The following is a 12255-nucleotide window of genomic DNA, read 5'->3' as shown; positions in this document are numbered from 1 at the left end:
CGTATTCCTACTGAGTACAGAGCTCAGTTCAAGTGATAACTATTTTCGTTAGCATTGATAAAGATTACATTAGCTTTGGAATTTTAAGTTTGGGTATTTTTGTTGATCACAAGACTGAAATGTTCTAAATGAATATTGACAATATATCTTTAGTAAATAAGTCTTGCAGTTAAGTTTCAAATGGTAAGATCACCATTGTGATCATTATGAATACTTCAGCAAGGGTACATATACAAATGTGAAGATGCAGCATGCTGGAGACCACAGAGATCTGTATTCAGAGAAGGAAAGAGGAATCCAGAGAATTTCAATGTCAAAGCTGAAGTAGTCAGATGGCAGCATTAAGTCAAGTGACCTAAGAATTGTTTAATCCATTTTATTATACCTAAGTATCCTCTACCTCAAGATCCAGGACAAGGTGGATTTTATTTCTTATCAGGTTTTTTTTTGCCTGAACTAATTGGATCAGATATATGCATTTAGAATAACAGCTAATATGAACATGATTGTTTTTTCATACCCATCTGGGACCGTGGCAAATCTTCTAATCCTGCTTCCTCTGTTTTAGTGGATATCATGTTACCCTTTTCACCCTTGTATGAAGATACAGGTCCTGCATCTTAAAAAATATGAGAAAGCATAAAGAATTTAGATATGGTCATCCACAGCAATCTGTGATCCAAAAGCAGGCAGAATTGACAGGACTCAAGAGACTGTCATATAAACACATTAGTAACAGTCTTAGTATTAGAGGAATAAATTCCATAAGGAATTCTAGTTTAAAAATGAGTCTGCCATAACACATACAGTCATGATTTCACACATTTTTTTGAGTGTGCTGGCCCATCCGAAAATAAATTATCGGAATTTAGCACAGAGTGGAATGTATTCCTGTAGCACAAAGGGACATGGTTTCATTCCAGAGAACCAAAATCATCATCATCATCATCATCGTCGTCATCATCAACAATAAAACTGTCTTTGAAAAAAACAAATTTTCAAAAACACTTGGTCACTGATTTAAATCACTCTTAGGATGCCACACACATGGTGGGGCCTGGTGGGTGTGCAGGACAGATTTGTACAGCAGGTTGCCCTGATTCTTCCAGTCCCTACTTGTTTCAATCATCTGGGGACCAGGAATCGTCCCACTTTTGGTTGAAGGCAGGCACACTGAAAAATGCTGAATTGCATTTTCTCATTTTCCCCTCCAAAATTTTCTTGCTACCTTCTTTATATTCTTCCTCATTTTGCCTCTCTCCAGCTTTGGACCTGGAAACTTAAAAATGCTTTTCATATTTTGAAAATGTTGCTCTTTCCCCCCCTCTTATGTATCTGAGAGTCCTTCCTTCCACTGAGTCCAACTGCTACCTCTTCCTTCATTGACTCCCTGTAATTAATGCCTGTCTCAGTGTTCATATCCTCTTCTTCTCTTTCATTTCTATTTTACTTTGATTGAAGTATGTCTCAAAATGCAACTCATATTTCAGATGTTTTTAGCAATATCCCCAGTTTAACCTATCACAGAAACCTAATACAATATGACTCCTTATATTTCTTTTTCCTTACTAGATAATACATACACTCTTGGAACAATTACAATATTTTAGTGCTCTTGCTTTAAAGCAATATGCTCACCAATGTCTTTTGCATTTTTTGTCATTCTTACCTTCTCCATGTTCATTTGTTCTATTCTTTGCTTGTGTATAGGACTCAACAGATATACTGGAAGCACAATCTTCTGTAGGTTGCTTACAGACACTCTGGGGAAAGTAATACCAATAATAAGTTGCATGAAGTTTTTATCATCACAAATTACTTATCACCATATATATATTTGTGAAATCATCAGAATTAGAAATTACATGAGTGCATTTTGAACAAGAATATATTGTACAAGTTTCACTGTCCTAGGCAGTTCAGGTTAACTGAGCCCATATATCATTCTGGCTACTGATTGGATAAAGCCAAGATGAGAGACATAGGAACTGTGTTCCCTCAGAATATACACACTGACAAGCATATACCCCAAACAACTAGCATCAGTATAAAATCAGTCTACTTTGCACTGCCCAGCAGTTCTAAAAATGCTTTGAATGACTTTTCAGAATGGCACTTGGTGTTCCATAGCATTTTAAATTTGAGTGGCCAATTTTTTATTCTGAAAGAATGATACTTCGTAAGATGAGAGTTTCAATTCTGTCACCTTGTGTAGGAATGATAAACTGCTATAATTGCTTCATTTATTCATCAGAGACTTCAAACACTTGATGCATTTCAGCAAAATATTTACCAAATCAAAACTTATTTTAAAAAAGTAAAATATAGTGAGGAAATATGTCTGTATGTAACATGAACATAAGAGCACACACTTGGGTAAAGTATGCAACACTTTCATTGGAGAAGAAACTAAGAGGTATTTCAAAAGAGAAAGGTGACTCCCATTTGTGAAATGCTGACGATTTGCAGAGGTGGGTGTCATTTGAACTGGTGCATTGCTGCTTGAAGAAAAAGACAGGCTGTGGGAAATCACAGGAGTGACACAATGGAGAGCCTGTGACCAGATGAAACCAGAAATATGAGATACTCAAAGAGGAAATGCATTCGTGGAAGAAATTGTATAAAGCCAGAGTAGGGAAAACTAGCTTGCTCTGAGAGAGGATTATGCTGACTGGTGAGCTGAGGAGAATCTCACCCATCCAATTAGGAAATGGAGAAAAGAAAGAGATAGATGTTCTCAGAACCACAAACACAAGTTCATTATCAATACATAAAATACATCTAGCATTCAGGGAAGTACCCTCCCAAACTCCATTGATATTTCAGCTCATGCCATCCAAAGAGGCATTCTTCAAGACTTTAAACAATAAGTGCTGGAGACGATGTGGGTAAAAATGTACAACCATACACTGTGGGACTGAAAATCAGGACTTCCCATCTGAAAAGCAGTATGGAGAGTCATCAGAAGATAAGGAATATGAACATCCTGTGCCCAGGGTTCCCAATCCTTGTTCTTATACCCAATTGACAATGATTCTGTATACACATGAGACACTGGAACTTCAAGGTTTACAGTGGTTTCTATCACAATTAGAAAGATATGAATTGAGCCCAGATGCACCTTAAAACAAAAATGGATAAATAAACACCTAAAAACGTGGCACTGAATTTGAGCAAACTAGTTTTTCATGATACACCATCATGTCAAAATGATTCCTCATATAGCATATAAAAGCACTGCCCTAAAAATTTCTAAAATATAAAACCTGAAACAACAAAATCCCTTAAGTTTCTACAAGGATGATATTTTAAAGCAAACAATTAGGAAACTTATTATTTTAAGGCAAAATTGTACTTTTTCAGCAAAGGAAAGACTTCATTTTCCCCGCAATGTCAAGGAATATTTGATGTAATCCAAACCTACCAGGCAGAATCTGAGCAGGTGTTTAGGAGCCTCTCCAATCCTTTTACTTTATCGCAACTTTGTTCCTGGGATATCCGAAAAATTTTACCCAGTTTTTTCCTAACATTTCAAAGACTGAACTCGGCATAAAAAATGTGGTTTGGAGGTACCCATAACCATATTCAAGGTGGGAGCAGGAGAGAAACCCAGACATAGAGCTGCCCAGAGAGCTGGCATCTGGAGTCTTTGTTAAGAATAGTAGTTCATGGCACTCTCATGCATCATGGTGCTTGCAGCTCTGTGACAGCAAGGGCCAAGGATAAATCTGATAGACAAAAGGGCAGCCTGCAGTACCATAAACATGAAATGAATGCTAGGCATGGTCAACCCACTCTACTGAGAATAATTTAGAATATTTACACCCCTATTAACATTACACAGGCAGTCAAAGGCACCCTCTTAAGTATTACAATATTGCCCTGAGTACATGGGCTCTCAGTGGTGTCTCATCAGGAAACACTGCATCCCTTACACCTCCATGATTCAGTAGCCAGGTATCCTCCCACAATTTTAGTTGGTTACTCGTATGGGCTCAGAATTGTGAGTAACACGCATGTGCTAACAGCTCTCATCAGGAAGAGGTGTGTTGCTGCTGTGGACATTCTGTAGAGTAGAGGTTCACAGCGGTACTGTCTCTTCCAAACTGGTGCTTTGGGAATAATGAACGTGAGCAAGAACTGCTAGTTGAGAATTCAAGGGACAGAAGATCCCATGAGTCCTGGGGCAGAATCAGGTAGAATGGTATTTTCACTGAGTTCTCAGAAGAAGTCACAGATTCTGAAACCAGACCATGTCTCCCATGCTTCAAGAGATTATAGGAAAAGGCCTCAGTGACTTGGAATCATGCACAGTACAAGACCACTGAGTTGGGGTGGGGATGTGGCTCAAGAGGTGTGCACTCGTCTGGAATGCATGAGGTCCCGGTTCGATCCTAAGCACCACATACACACAAAGATGTTGTGTCCACTGAAAACTAACAAATAAATATTTAAAAATTCTCTCTCTCTCTCTCTCTCTCTCTCTCTCTCTCTCTCTCTCTCTCTCTCTGTCTCTCTCTCTTTTAAAAAAAGACTACTGAGAAAGGAATTCCATAATTGGGGTCTGCATTACAGATTAGTCCCCAGCCTTCATGGATCACTGGGTTTATCAGGCAATTTCTACATCCATAGTCCCATATCTCTGAGTACAAAATCAAATACTGAGAGTAATTTGCTTTGTAACTTTCAAAGTTCCCTCAGCATTATCTGAGAGGTGTTGGGGAGCAAGGAGCAGAGGAGATCCACTTGATCACACCAATGTCAGGGAAGGCCTTTTTGAGCTAGAGCAGATAAAGAAACTGATGGACAATATTTGCATCCTCCAAACCATAAAAAGCTTTAGCTTTCCAAAATTAGGAATCCTGGACAGAAGTGTCTCCATTTCAGTTATATAAGTTTAAGGGAATTGTGAAGATTTTCATGATGTTGTTTGTGCCCTTTTTTTCACAATATATATGATTTTCTAAGATTTTTTGTTCAGTTTTCATTTTATTTCCTTTATTACATTTTTATTCTTATTTTATATTCTTTTCTATTTTCATTAATATTGAATTTCATCCTCATTTCCTCTTCAATCTCTGCTTACTATCACCACTTTCATTATCTGCTCTTTTTAAAATTTATCATGATAATTTTATTGTCACTAATGACTTTTTTCTAGTCTTACGAGTATTATTATTTCCTATGAACTTCGATTAATTATTAAGTATTATAGAAACCACATTAAATATACAGTTTATTTATATGCATGTTTTGCTTTAAGCTATGATTGTTCCTAGAGGGTTATCTTTCTCCTTGATGAGATACTGGTGAGTAAATATTGTATGTTACATATGCTCATTTGGGAATTTGATTCTGAACAGGATGGCCTGACCCAAACACATCCCAAAGACAAATCTGTACACTAAAAGGACACATGCATAACAGTTGAACTGAAATGCTTGCAAATTCTGCTCCTAAACTACAGGGCATTAAGATACCACAAAATTTTTGCAAGTTCCCAGGAACTGCATCCAAGTTCTTTTGACTAATGTCCACTTCAGAGGTGGAATAAAAATGTTTAGTAATTTTCTTGATTTCTTGCATGAAAAGTAAAGGAACTAAAAGTTTTTGTTCGTACTCTAACAGGATTGACGGATACACCCTGAAAGGTCCTGATTCTATAACAGGCTGTTTGGTTTCTCCTTTAAGTCTATTTCCTGCCTCAGCCTACATACTGGAGTGTGTAGGGAGATTGGAGTCTTTAATACCAGCATGGATTACTGGTAATGGGAAACTAAAATTTTGAGCCTTTGGGAATGATGATCTTTAACATGAATGTGTTCACTGGCCATTTCAATTATATACTCTCCAACTTTCAACAGGATCTTTCCGAGTCTTAGATTTAATCCTCATTATGTGAGGAGTTCACACAGAAGAAAATTGAAACAATACTCAAAAAATCTCCTCACATTACTAGATGAAGGTTACTTTTAAGCTTCTGCTTACATGATTTCTAAAGCTATTTTCATGTTCATGTTGTGTTACATTTTTAGACTTAAATATTAAATTGTGATCTTGATATCTAAGTATGTATTGTGTGATGTCATTTTGTTTGGCATAATTTCCTTCCCATCAAAGAAGAGAAATAGACCATGAATTTAAATTGACAAATTTACTTACCTGTCCATGGCTTTTTTCCATGCCATCAACCCTCTCCTTCAATTCTTCTGATGACATATGGGAATGTGAATCTGGGGATAAATGCATAGTTGTACTTAATTAAACTACTTAAAAAAGTTAGACTGAGTGAAAATCTAGCCAACTAAAAACATAATTGTAATAATCATACAATTTGATTTTCACAATGATACGTTTTAGTTAAGTTTAATTTTAGGTGAATGTTTATGCTTTTGGAAATTCCTGGATTCTTGTGTGAGCTTGTTGGCTGTACCCAGAGCCATGTGTATCCTTGGCAAGAACCCAAGTACTTACTTCGAATAAAAGGCCTTCATTTGTATTTATTTATTTATTTTTTTGAAGACAGAGTGAATATTCCCTGGCTCACTGGGAACCTGACATCAGCCTGCCTCAGTCTCTAACTAAGCTGAAATTACAGATGAATCCCAGGGTGTATTGAGAGATTTAGCAGGGGTTTTTACTAATCTAATGCTTCAACAAAACAGGAGTTCACCATATTCATTGCGCATGATATCTCAAAGATTCAACCACTCAAAGAAAAATGATATTTTGCAGAAAAAAATGCTAAAATTACAATGGGAAGAAGAAACTTCACACTGTTTACTCTGTCTTTTTCCTAATACTAATTTTTAATGAACCACTGCATGTAACTTTGGTGTCAACAAAAAAGCATGTGTATATATGATCACTGTGATATTTTTGACAGTGAACCACATATTCCGTTCCTCTCCTTTTGCTGCATTTCTTCTGTTAGGATTCACTCTGTTTTTGGAAGCATTACTCATGGGGCCTATTGTTCCTGACATAAACTGTTTTCGCTTCTCTGGTGTTAGCCACCTCAGACCATGACCCACTATTATACCGAGTAATAATCAGTTGGCCTGTAAGTTATTCGTTCTCTGTCTACTTCACTAGTTCCTGGACTTCAGGAGATACTTTTACAACACACAGGTTTGAAGACCCCATAATTGAGTGTCAGGTAAGTGCCTGAGGCAATAACACTTGGCGTGGATGCTTTCTTTTCTAGAGGTAGGGATGAACAGAGACTTGAGGAGTGAGGCCATCAGCCAGAGGCAGAGAATGGTGAAAATGTGAAAGGCTATAGCATGACATAGAGACAAGAGTTAAGGGGGACGGTATATGTCTGATGATACAGGAATTGGTGAAAACTGCCAGAAGATCATGCAGGTAGAAACGGGCTAAACATACAGTTAGGAAGAATTTGCATTAGGAAAGATGCCTCAAAATGTTGAGATGGTTCGACAGACACATAGCAAACACTTTCATCTAGGCCATGAATCCATATATAGCTGGAAGTATCTCAAATCTGTGGGCACATGAGCTTGAAGGGCATGATCAAGAATGGAGATGAATAAAGAGAATGCAAAAGTGCACTATGGGGTTGATGCAGGACTGAATGAAGGAATGTCTTCAAAAGGATCTGGGTTCTGTTTTTACCATACAGAGGTAAGAGACAAACAACAAGTCAAAGAATAATGAGCAAAGACTCCATTGGGATGTGGAAGAATTTATGGATTGATTACTCTGAGATAAAATTTCAGGAAAGAGTGTTCACCAGCAAAACGTTCACTTTAGAAGCAAGGGATAAACTAAAGTATATATGATCATACATTTTATTATTTCTTGCCTCAAACTGACCACAAGAGTTGTCAAAGTCAGTACCTAAGTAGCATAAAAGCAAGTTTGATCCAGTTGGTTGATACACTAGATGTCAGGGTAGAGTGCACATTGTCTTTTAAATTAGATTTTCCTGTATTTCACAGACCGGCCTTGACATCTTGGCTTCAAGAAAAATACAAGTCCTCATAATCTCAGGATTCTGGATTTCAATCCTGCTCCCCTGGACCTATTTTTGAAATTGGGGAGGGAAGAAAAATCAGCCTCACAATCCAAATGACAAGTGTCGTGACTCCGATTTGGAAAGTTTGATTGCAGAAACACCTATGATATTGGTTATTTTAAAACATCTTGTCCTCATAGATTTACAGAAATATTTTGAAATGTGCATGCATCACCAACACAGACCTGATGGAGCAAATCCTCCCAACACACGGCACAAATGGATATATCAGGAGTGAAAAGTTTGCTATCATTTGCAAGGTTTAATCATAGGTGGTTTTATAGAAGTTGTACTGCAAAAGTTACCTGATTTCTGTTTTACTTCTCGCTTCCACCATTTTTGTTTTTTGAGAGGTGTATCTTTGCTTTTAATGGTAGGCTTGATGTGCTTGAAGACAAGATAATACGTGAATATTTTAAAGTGCATACAGCATGCATTTAAAAATATAACATAAATATAGAAGATGATTTACCTTGTATAAAGCATGTACGTCTTTAGATACTGAAAAGGAAATGAAATACATAATCAATAAAACCTGAATATAAAAAACGCCACACACTCGTATTCCTACTGAGTACAGAGCTCAGTTCAAGTGATAACTATTTTCGTTAGCATTGATAAAGATTACATTAGCTTTGGAATTTTAAGTTTGGGTATTTTTGTTGATCACAAGACTGAAATGTTCTAAATGAATATTGACAATATATCTTTAGTAAATAAGTCTTGCAGTTAAGTTTCAAATGGTAAGATCACCATTGTGATCATTATGAATACTTCAGCAAGGGTACATATACAAATGTGAAGATGCAGCATGCTGGAGACCACAGAGATCTGTATTCAGAGAAGGAAAGAGGAATCCAGAGAATTTCAATGTCAAAGCTGAAGTAGTCAGATGGCAGCATTAAGTCAAGTGACCTAAGAATTGTTTAATCCATTTTATTATACCTAAGTATCCTCTACCTCAAGATCCAGGACAAGGTGGATTTTATTTCTTATCAGGTTTTTTTTTGCCTGAACTAATTGGATCAGATATATGCATTTAGAATAACAGCTAATATGAACATGATTGTTTTTTCATACCCATCTGGGACCGTGGCACATCTTCTAATCCTGCTTCCTCTGTTTTAGTGGATATCATGTTACCCTTTTCACCCTTGTATGAAGATACAGGTCCTGCATCTTAAAAAATATGAGAAAGCATAAAGAATTTAGATATGGTCATCCACAGCAATCTGTGATCCAAAAGCAGGCAGAATTGACAGGACTCAAGAGACTGTCATATAAACACATTAGTAACAGTCTTAGTATTAGAGGAATAAATTCCATAAGGAATTCTAGTTTAAAAATGAGTCTGCCATAACACATACAGTCATGATTTCACACATTTTTTTGAGTGTGCTGGCCCATCCGAAAATAAATTATCGGAATTTAGCACAGAGTGGAATGTATTCCTGTAGCACAAAGGGACATGGTTTCATTCCAAAGAACCAAAATCATCATCATCATCATCATCATCATCATCATCATCATCATCAACAACAACAATAAAACTATCTTTGAAAAAAACAAATTTTCAAAAACACTTGATCACTGACCTAAATCACTCTTAGGATGCCACACACATGGTGGGGCTGGTGGGTGTGCAGGACAGATTTGTACAGCCGGTTGCCCTGATTCTTCCAGTCCTTACTTGTTTCAATCATCTGAGGACCAGGAATCATCCCACTTTTGGTTTGAAGGCAGGCACACTGAAAAATGCTGAATTGCATTTTCTCATTTTCCCCTCCAAAATTTCCTTGCTACCTTCTTTATTTTCTTCCTCATTTTGCCTCTCTCCTAGTTTTTCATAAAACCCTCTAGAGCAGGAGACTTTTTTCTTTCCATTTTGTGTTTTTTTGTATGGGTTATTTGAACTCCTTCCTGCCTGGCAATGTAGCAATTTTATCTTCAAAATGTAATTTTTAAATTTTTGTCTTTTTTGTTATCCACACTACCTAAGAAATACGCACATAATTATTGCAATATTTATGCTGGCACTTGATCTACTTCTATCTTGGTTTGTAGTTTCTACTAGTGTTTTTTTGTTGTTGTTGTTTTGTTGTTTTTTTTTTTTCTCCCAAAGGGACATTCTTTGCCAGGCTACAAAAAAAATGCTGTGGGCATACCAGGATCATTGGTATCACCCCAGAATCTAAAGGAAATTTAGAAGGAAAGAACTTCTGAGTCACAATGAGCTTCTGATCATGGCCCCAACAGATGATTCATTATAGTTTGAGAGATCTAGGATAAATTTTGCTGGAATCCATTGCCTCTACCTTAACTTGAATGTACCTCTGGGTTTCTCCCTAGGATGTTACCCTCACATGAAAGTTGGGTCAAGCTATGATCTTTCCAAATTTAGTTTTAGATATCTGTGAATTTGGGCACCACTCTCTAACCATTTCTATTTCTTTCCACTTTCCTAATTGGTGTTTCTACCCTATACATTTTTTGTATCGAGTAGCAACACTTTTGGTGTCATTAGATTTTATACATGAAGAATCCTTTGTGATAAACAACCATAACGATGTGGGAATTTCTTCTTCACTCCTCAATTTTATTCCATTCCAACTGTGACTAAGTCAGGAATGTTGGAAAATTTTTACTTTACACTTCATTCAGCTTTGGATCTGGAAACTCAAAAATGCTTTTCATATTTTGAAAATGCTGCTCTTTCCCCCCCTCTTATGTAACTGAGAGTCCTTCCTTCCACTGAGTACAACTGCTACCTCTTCCTTCATTGACTCCCTGTAATTAATGCCTGTCTCAGTGTTCATATCCTCTTCTTCTCTTTCATTTCTATTTTACTTTGATTGAAGTTTGTCTCAAAATGCAACTCATATTTCAGATGTTTTTAGCAATATCCCCAGTTTAACCTGTCACAGAAACCTAGTACAATATGACTCCTTATATTTCTTTTTCCTTACTAGATAATACATACACTCTTGGAACAATTACAATATTTTAGTGCTCTTCCTTTAAAGCAATATGCTCACCAATGTCTTTTGCATTTTTTGTCATTCTTACCTTCTCCATGTTCATTTGTTCTATTCTTTGCTTGTGTATAGGACTCAACAGATATACTGGAAGCACAATCTTCTGTAGGTTGCTTACAGACACTCTGGGGAAAGTAATACCAATAATAAGTTGCATGAAGTTTTCATCATCATATATTACTTATCACCATATATATATTTGTGAAATCATCAGAATTAGAAATTACATGAGTGCATTTTGAACAAGAATATATTGTACAAGTTTCACTGTCCTAGGCAGTTCAGGTTAACTGAGCTCATATATCATTCTGGCTACTGATTGGATAAAGCCAAGATGAGCGACATAGGAACTGTGTTCCCTCAGAATATACACACTGACAAGCATATACCCCAAACAACTAGCATCAGTATAAAATCAGTCTACTTTGCACTGCCCAGCAGTTCTAAAAATGCTTTGAATGACTTTTCAGAATGGCACTTGGTGTTCCATAGCATTTTAAATTTGAGTGGCCAATTTTTTATTCTGAAAGAATGATACTTCGTAAGATGAGAGTTTCAATTCTGTCACCTTGTGTAGGAATGATAAACTGCTATAATTGCTTCATTTATTCATCAGAGACTTCAAACACTTGATGCATTTCAGCAAAATATTTACCAAATCAAAACTTATTTTAAAAAAGTAAAATATAGTGAGGAAATATGTCTGTATGTAACATGAACATAAGAGCACACACACTTGGGTAAAGTATGCAACACTTTCATTGGAGAAGAAACTAAGAGGTATTTCAAAAGAGAAAGGTGACTCCCATTTGTGAAATGCTGACGATTTGCAGAGGTCGGTGTCATTTGAACTGGTGCATTGCTGCTTGAAGAAAAAGACAGGCTGTGGGAAATCACAGGAGTGACACAATGGAGAGCCTGTGACCAGATGAAACCAGAAATATGAGATACTCAAAGAGGAAATGCATTCGTGGAAGAAATTGTATAAAGCCAGAGTAGGGAAAACTAGCTTGCTCTGAGAGAGGATTATGCTGACTGGTGAGCTGAGGAGAATCTCACCCATCCAATTAGGAAATGGAGAAAAGAAAGAGATAGATGTTCTCAGAACCACAAACACAAGTTCATTATCAATACATAAAATACATCTAGCATTCAGGGAAGTACCCTCCCAAACTCCAT

This window comes from Callospermophilus lateralis, unplaced genomic scaffold (genome assembly GCF_048772815.1).
Source record: "Callospermophilus lateralis isolate mCalLat2 unplaced genomic scaffold, mCalLat2.hap1 Scaffold_957, whole genome shotgun sequence".
Lineage (NCBI taxonomy): Eukaryota > Metazoa > Chordata > Mammalia > Rodentia > Sciuridae > Callospermophilus > Callospermophilus lateralis.
Note: the sequence above shows the minus strand (reverse complement) of the source record.